The 6,012-nt window shown below is 49.4% G+C and overlaps 1 pseudogene; it reads right to left on the bottom strand.

Annotated features, from left to right (window-relative positions):
* Nucleotides 1-1,852: 1,852 nt before the first annotated feature.
* LOC140617372 (poly [ADP-ribose] polymerase 1-like) lies at nt 1,853-5,228 on the bottom strand (annotated as a pseudogene).
* Between the last annotated feature and the right edge of the window lie 784 nt (nt 5,229-6,012).

Below are 6,012 nucleotides of genomic sequence, written 5' to 3'. Positions count from 1 at the left end.
CACTATGTGATGCATTGGATCAAATGACTGTTCAATTAATTTCACTGATTTTTTTTTTAAGATTTTATTTGACAGGGCACCTGGGTGGTTTAGTAGGTTAAGCATCTACCTTTGGCTAAGGTCATGATCCCAGTGTCATGGGATGGAGCCCCAAATCAGGCTCCCTGCTTAATGGGGGGTCTGCTTCTCCCTCTCCCTTTGCCCCTCCCCCTGCTTGCACACTCTGTCTCTCAAATAAATAAAATCTTTAAAAGGGGGGTGGTGGGTAATGCCTGGGTGGCTCAGCAGTTGAGCATCTGCCTTCAGCTTAAGGCGTGGTCCCAGAGTCCCAGGTTTGAGTCCCACATCAGGCTCCCCTCAAGGAGCCTGGTTCTCTGCCTATGTCTCTGCCTCTCTCTGTGTGTCTCTCATGAATAAATAAATAAAACCTTTAAAAAAAATTTTATTTGACACAGAGAGAACACAAGAAGGGGGAACAAGAGAGGGAGAAGCAGGCTACCCACTGAGCAGAGCCTGATGTGAGGCTCGATCCTGAGCCAAAAGTGGATGCTTAACAGACTGAGTCACCCACGCATCCTTACTCATTTTTTTATTGACTGATTTCTTATTTACTTACAAAAGTAGAAGTGCACCATTTGGCTCAGTTGGTTAAGTGTCTGCCTTCAGCAGGGTCCTGGGATCAAGCCCTGCATCAGGCTCCCTGCTCAGCAGGGAGTCTGCTTCTCCCTCTCCCTCTGTCTGCCACTCCCCCTTCTTGTGCTCTCTATCAAATAAATAAATAAAATCTTTAAAAATTTTTTCAACATTGAAACTGAATTTTTACAAAGAATATGCAAATACAAATGCTGATGAATCACAGAATCATGGTAAAAATAATGATCCTAACATTAAGAAATTTGTAGAGCAGGGACTCCTGGGTGGCTCAGAGGTTTAGTGCCTCTTTCAGCCCAGGGTGTGATCCTTGAGACCCGGGATCCAGTCCCACGTCAGGCTCCCTGCATGGAGCCTGCTTCTCCCTCTGCTTCTCCCTCTGCCTGTGTCTCTGCCTCTCTCTGTGTCTCTCATGAATAAATAAAATCTTAAAAAGAAAAAAAGAGGAGCTAGAGATGTCAAATAAATATACAAACAGAGGTATCAGATTATTAATCACTAGGAAAATGAAAATTAAAACCACAATGATGCTGCTATATACCTATATCAGTCTGCTCTGGCTGCTATCACAGAATATGTCGAGGAGACTTAAAACAATTTTTTTTTTCACAGTTCTGGAGGCTGGAAGTCAAAAATCAAGGTGCTGATGGGTTAGTTTCTGGGGAAGCCTCTCTTAATTTGCAGATGGCCACTATATCACTCCCCTATCTCTGTGTCCTCACTAGACCTTTCTTCTGTGTGTGTGGACTTCTACTGTCTCTTTTCTTATAAGGATACTACTCCTATTGGATTAGGTCTTCACCCTCATGAACTCATTTAACCTTTATTATATATTTTTAATTTTTTTTAGTATGAAATTAGTTTTTATTTTTACCTCAAAATAAATGCATAACATTTTTCCAAAACTGAACTAAACGTGAACACTTAGAAGGGTGGAAGGAATAGTCCCTCCACCCCCACCTCCCCCCACCCCCCAGGAAGCCAGTGAGTAAGGCAGACATTGTGATGCGCAGGGTTCTTCCTGCAGGACTAGTCTAGAACCCCCTTCCTCTCTTACTGTCAGTCGTCCCCACCAGGGTGCTGGCCGCAGGGGGACCCCACCCATGCCCGACTCCCAGACCCATACAAACAAGGGATTTGAAAAGTGGGCAAACATCGCTTAACACGTGAGCAAACAGTCATAGAAAATCCTTCCTAAGGAGACTGAGTGGAGGTGGATCTCGGGCGGCGGGGTGGCGGCCTTGGCCCGGTCAGGCAGTGCGGGGTGCTGGGCATCCTCATCCCTGCCACCGGGCTATGCCTCAGCCTCTCGCCCCAGCTCACCACAGGGACATCTTGAAGTTGAACTTGAGCTTCAGCAGGTATTTCAGATTGACCTGAGTGAAGTCGTAGACAATGTACTCGTAATACAGCAGGCAGGCGTCGTTGACCCCAGAGGAGATCCTAGTTCCAAGAGGGACTTCTACGCCAGCCAGACTAATACTAGCGGAAGGGTCAAGGGTCATCATGCCCAAACCTGTGACCCTGTGCTTGCCCTTGGGTAGTTTGCTGATATGTGAAGTGTGCTTTTAGTTCATACATGTTCCCTAGGGCAACTTCTCCCAGCAGGATCAGGTCTATGGGGTCTCCCTGGGACGTGTGGCAGTAGGTGGCACTCTTGGAGACCATGTTGGCAAAATAGATCCCTTTACCAAACATGTAACCTATCACAGGCCTGGGTGGGGGGGACTATCCAGAGGCCCTGGGACAGGATCCCCGTGAAGTTGGTGGTCCTGGACCCGTGCCACAGCAACCTCCGGTTATGCAGCTGCTTGAAGGGCTTGTAGTGCTGGCTCTCGCCTTCACACTGGATCTTAAAAATATCAACTACCTCCAGGTCATATGCGTTGTGCATGGTCGGGTGAGTGTTCTTAACATACTTCCTGCTGGTCTCTGCTTCCTCAGAATCTCTGTTCACCACCTTAATGTCAGTCTTGAGCATCTCATAGTTGACGTCAATGGGGTCCTTGCTGCTGTCATCAGAGCCACCCCTGAGCAAACTGTAGGCCTCCAGCAGGTTGGCCAGCATTTCCCCCTTGGCCTGCACACAATCCGCATTGTTCAGGAGTGGGGCTTCTTCATCCTAAAGTCGTGGGGGATCAGGGTGTAGAAGCAATTTGTGAGATCCAGGATCTGGGAGTCATTGCTGCCCTGGGACACTGCCTGCTGCTCCTCACTGAGGATGGAGTACGCAGCCTGAATCTGCCATTTGCTCAGCTTCCCCAAGGGCATATTCTGAGACTCAATCTCATATTCCACCATGGCTTTCTTCATAATTTCTATGTCAAAGATCATCAATGAGGTCCTGCATGGGCTTGAGGAGCTTGGACTTGGTGCCAGGCTTCACCATCAGCTTCTTCACTGCCTCTTCGTCCCGGCCATAGTCAATCTCCAGAGGGCAGAATTTTTTGGGATGCTCTGTGAAGTTCTTGGCATGCCAGGCATCCCCAGTTTTCTCTTTATACAATTTCATAAAGTGCTCCATGGCTTCCTCCTTGGATGGCAACTGCTCCAGTTTGTTGCTGCCAATCATGGTGCCCACATGGCCCCAGGACCTGAAGATCCAGTACCTACTTTCTTTGTCATTACAAGCTGCAGCTTGTAATAGGAGTTGGTTCCCTTCACGATGTCTACCAGGCCTAGGGTGGTGCTGAACACCTTCCCACCTTTCTCCAGGACGTGTGCAGAGTGTTCCAGACCCGAATCCAGATCAACAGCAGCACCACCTTTCAGAGTTAATTTTATTCTCTTCTCAGATCTGTTGACGTCTTCCTCCTTGACGGGGCCCTTGCTGTTCTTGGAGAACGCAGTTCCCAATTTGGCTTTAGGGGCCGCAGGCTCTGCTGGCTCCGCCTTCACCTTGGCCCCCCAGGGAGCCAGGACATGGGCAGAGAGCAAGTCCTGAAGGCTCCTGGTGGAATTGGACACGTCCCGGAGGAAATCCACAGACACCACTCGGATGCTGGCCTCTCTCACTTCCTCCATCTTCTTGTTCATCTTCTCCACCTCCTTTTTGGTACTGATGAACAGGGAGGCCTGTTGGCTGTGCCCGTCAACTTTCCCCTGAGTTCCTCAGTCATGGCCTTCACCTCATCCTTGTTTAGTGAGAGTTTCCCAAGAGTCAGGATCTTCATGTTGGATAACAGCTTACCTGGTGGAGCAGAGCTGTTCACGCCAGCAGGCGCCGAGGCAGTAGACGGCGGGGGTGCAACTGCCACTGGGGCACTGATCTCAGGGGGAAATATCCAGTCCTGCTTTTTGATCTTCAATTTCTTGACATAAGAGATTTCTTGGAATTCCTTTGGGGTCACCCACTCTTCCAGCTGGGTGTCTATGTTTTGACCATACATTTGGTCCAGGCAGTGACATCCCCGGTACAGTGGTAGGCATCACTCTTTTTTTTTTTTTTAATTTTTATTTATTTATGATAGTCACAGAGAGAGAGAGAGAGAGGCGCAGAGACACAGGCAGAAGGAGAGGCAGAGACACAGGCAGAGGGAGAAGCAGGCTCCATGCACCGGGAGCCTGACGTGGGATTCGATCCCGGGTCTCCAGGATCGTGCCCTGGGCCAAAGGCAGGCGCTAAACCGCTGCACCACCCAGGGATCCCAGGCATCACTCTTGAAGACCAGCTGGCCCGAGCATTCCTCCATCACAGGGAAGGAGGGCACTGAACACCATGCCATCAGTCACTCAGTCCAAGACCGCAGACTCCCCAGATGACACTTGCTACGTGTTGAAGATGAACAGCTCTTTCAGGTCATTCATAGAACACACTTTCTTTAGCTCGTTCTTGATGTTCCAGATCAGCTCGTTCTGGGCCTTCAGGGCCTTCTCAAGCCTACTGTTCTTATCTTTTTCTTTTTTAGATTTCTTCTTGGCCACTTCATCTATCCCATCCACCTCACACCTTCCCTCTTCCCTTCACTCTTGACTCCCAGGAACTGCTTCTTCAGGCCTTCTTTATCCTCTGGAGTAAGGAAGCCAAAGCCCTTGAACTGGCTGGTGCTGTACTCAGGCCGGAACCCTAGCTCCTCCCTGTTCTTAACAAAGCAGTTTGGGTGGCACCAGCGGTCAATCATGCCTAGTTGGGGCTTCTCTGGATCCAGCGTCTTCTTGGACAGGCGTATCTGGCCCTTTTCTATCTTCTCCAGGCAGCCCTTGCATGTGCTTCTGTTGGACTTGGCGAATTGGGCTGCGAAGTCAGCCAGCGTCTTGTCTGTCTTGCCGTCTCCTCCATCCTGGCCTTTGCCTGTCACACCTCCAGCCTCCGCAGTCTTCCTGACTTTCTGCTGGTTGTCCCACCTGGGCGCAGAGAACCTGTCCACCTCCACGTCGGGGTGCCGGATGGAGTGGCCGACCTTCCAGAAGCAGGAAAAGTGGTACCAGTGTGGGACTTTTCCATCGAACATGGGTGACTGCACCAGGATGGCCATGCACAGCGAGTCCTTGGGGATGCTCTCGCTGCATTTCTTGCAAGACGCGCGCCCGCCCTAGGCGTACTCGACCCAGTAGAGCTTGTCCGAAGACTTGGCCATCATCCGCGCACGCCGCCCCCGCCCCCCACTCCCGCTCCCCTGAGCACCCCCCTCGCAACTCCCCGCCCAACCACCAGCTGCCTCAGAGCAGGCTGCGCTGCCCCGCTGCGCCCCAACCCACCGCCCCTTTATTGTATCTTTAAAGGCTTTATGTACAAATATGCTCACATTGGGGGCTTAGGGCTTCAACACATAAATTTGAGTGGGGGGACACAATTCAGTTCATAACAATTAGGAATTGCTGGTGGAAGTGCAAAATGTAGAGCCATTTTATTTATTTATTTATTTATTTTGAAGTTTATTTAACTTCTCTATCCCCTGTGGGGCTCGAATTCACAAACCTCAGATCAAAAGTTACATGCCCAGGGGATCCCTGAGTGGCTCAGCGGTTTAGCGCCTGTCTTTGGCCCAGGGCGTGAGCTTGGAGTCTTGGAATCGAGTCCCACATCGGGCTCCCTGCATGGAGCCTGCTTCTCCCTCTGCCTGTGTCTCTGCCTCTCTCTGTGTGTCTCTCTTGAATAAATAAATAAAATCTTTAAAAAAAAAAAAGTCACATGCCAAGGGCACCTGGGGGAAAAAAAAAAGTCACATACTCTATCAACTGAGCCACCCCGGTATAGCCATTTTAAAGATTTATTTAGTTAGTTTAGAGAGAGAGAGAATAGGAAACAAAAATAGTACGTTCAATGGTACATCCATACAATGAAATGCTACTTAGCAATAAAAGGAAACCTGTTTGCTTATCCATTTAGGTTATTTTATTTTATTTTATTTTATTTTATTT

Source organism: Canis lupus, chromosome 25, assembly GCF_048164855.1.
Source record: "Canis lupus baileyi chromosome 25, mCanLup2.hap1, whole genome shotgun sequence".
Lineage (NCBI taxonomy): Eukaryota > Metazoa > Chordata > Mammalia > Carnivora > Canidae > Canis > Canis lupus.
Note: the sequence above shows the minus strand (reverse complement) of the source record. Positions and strands in the feature narration are given on the sequence as shown.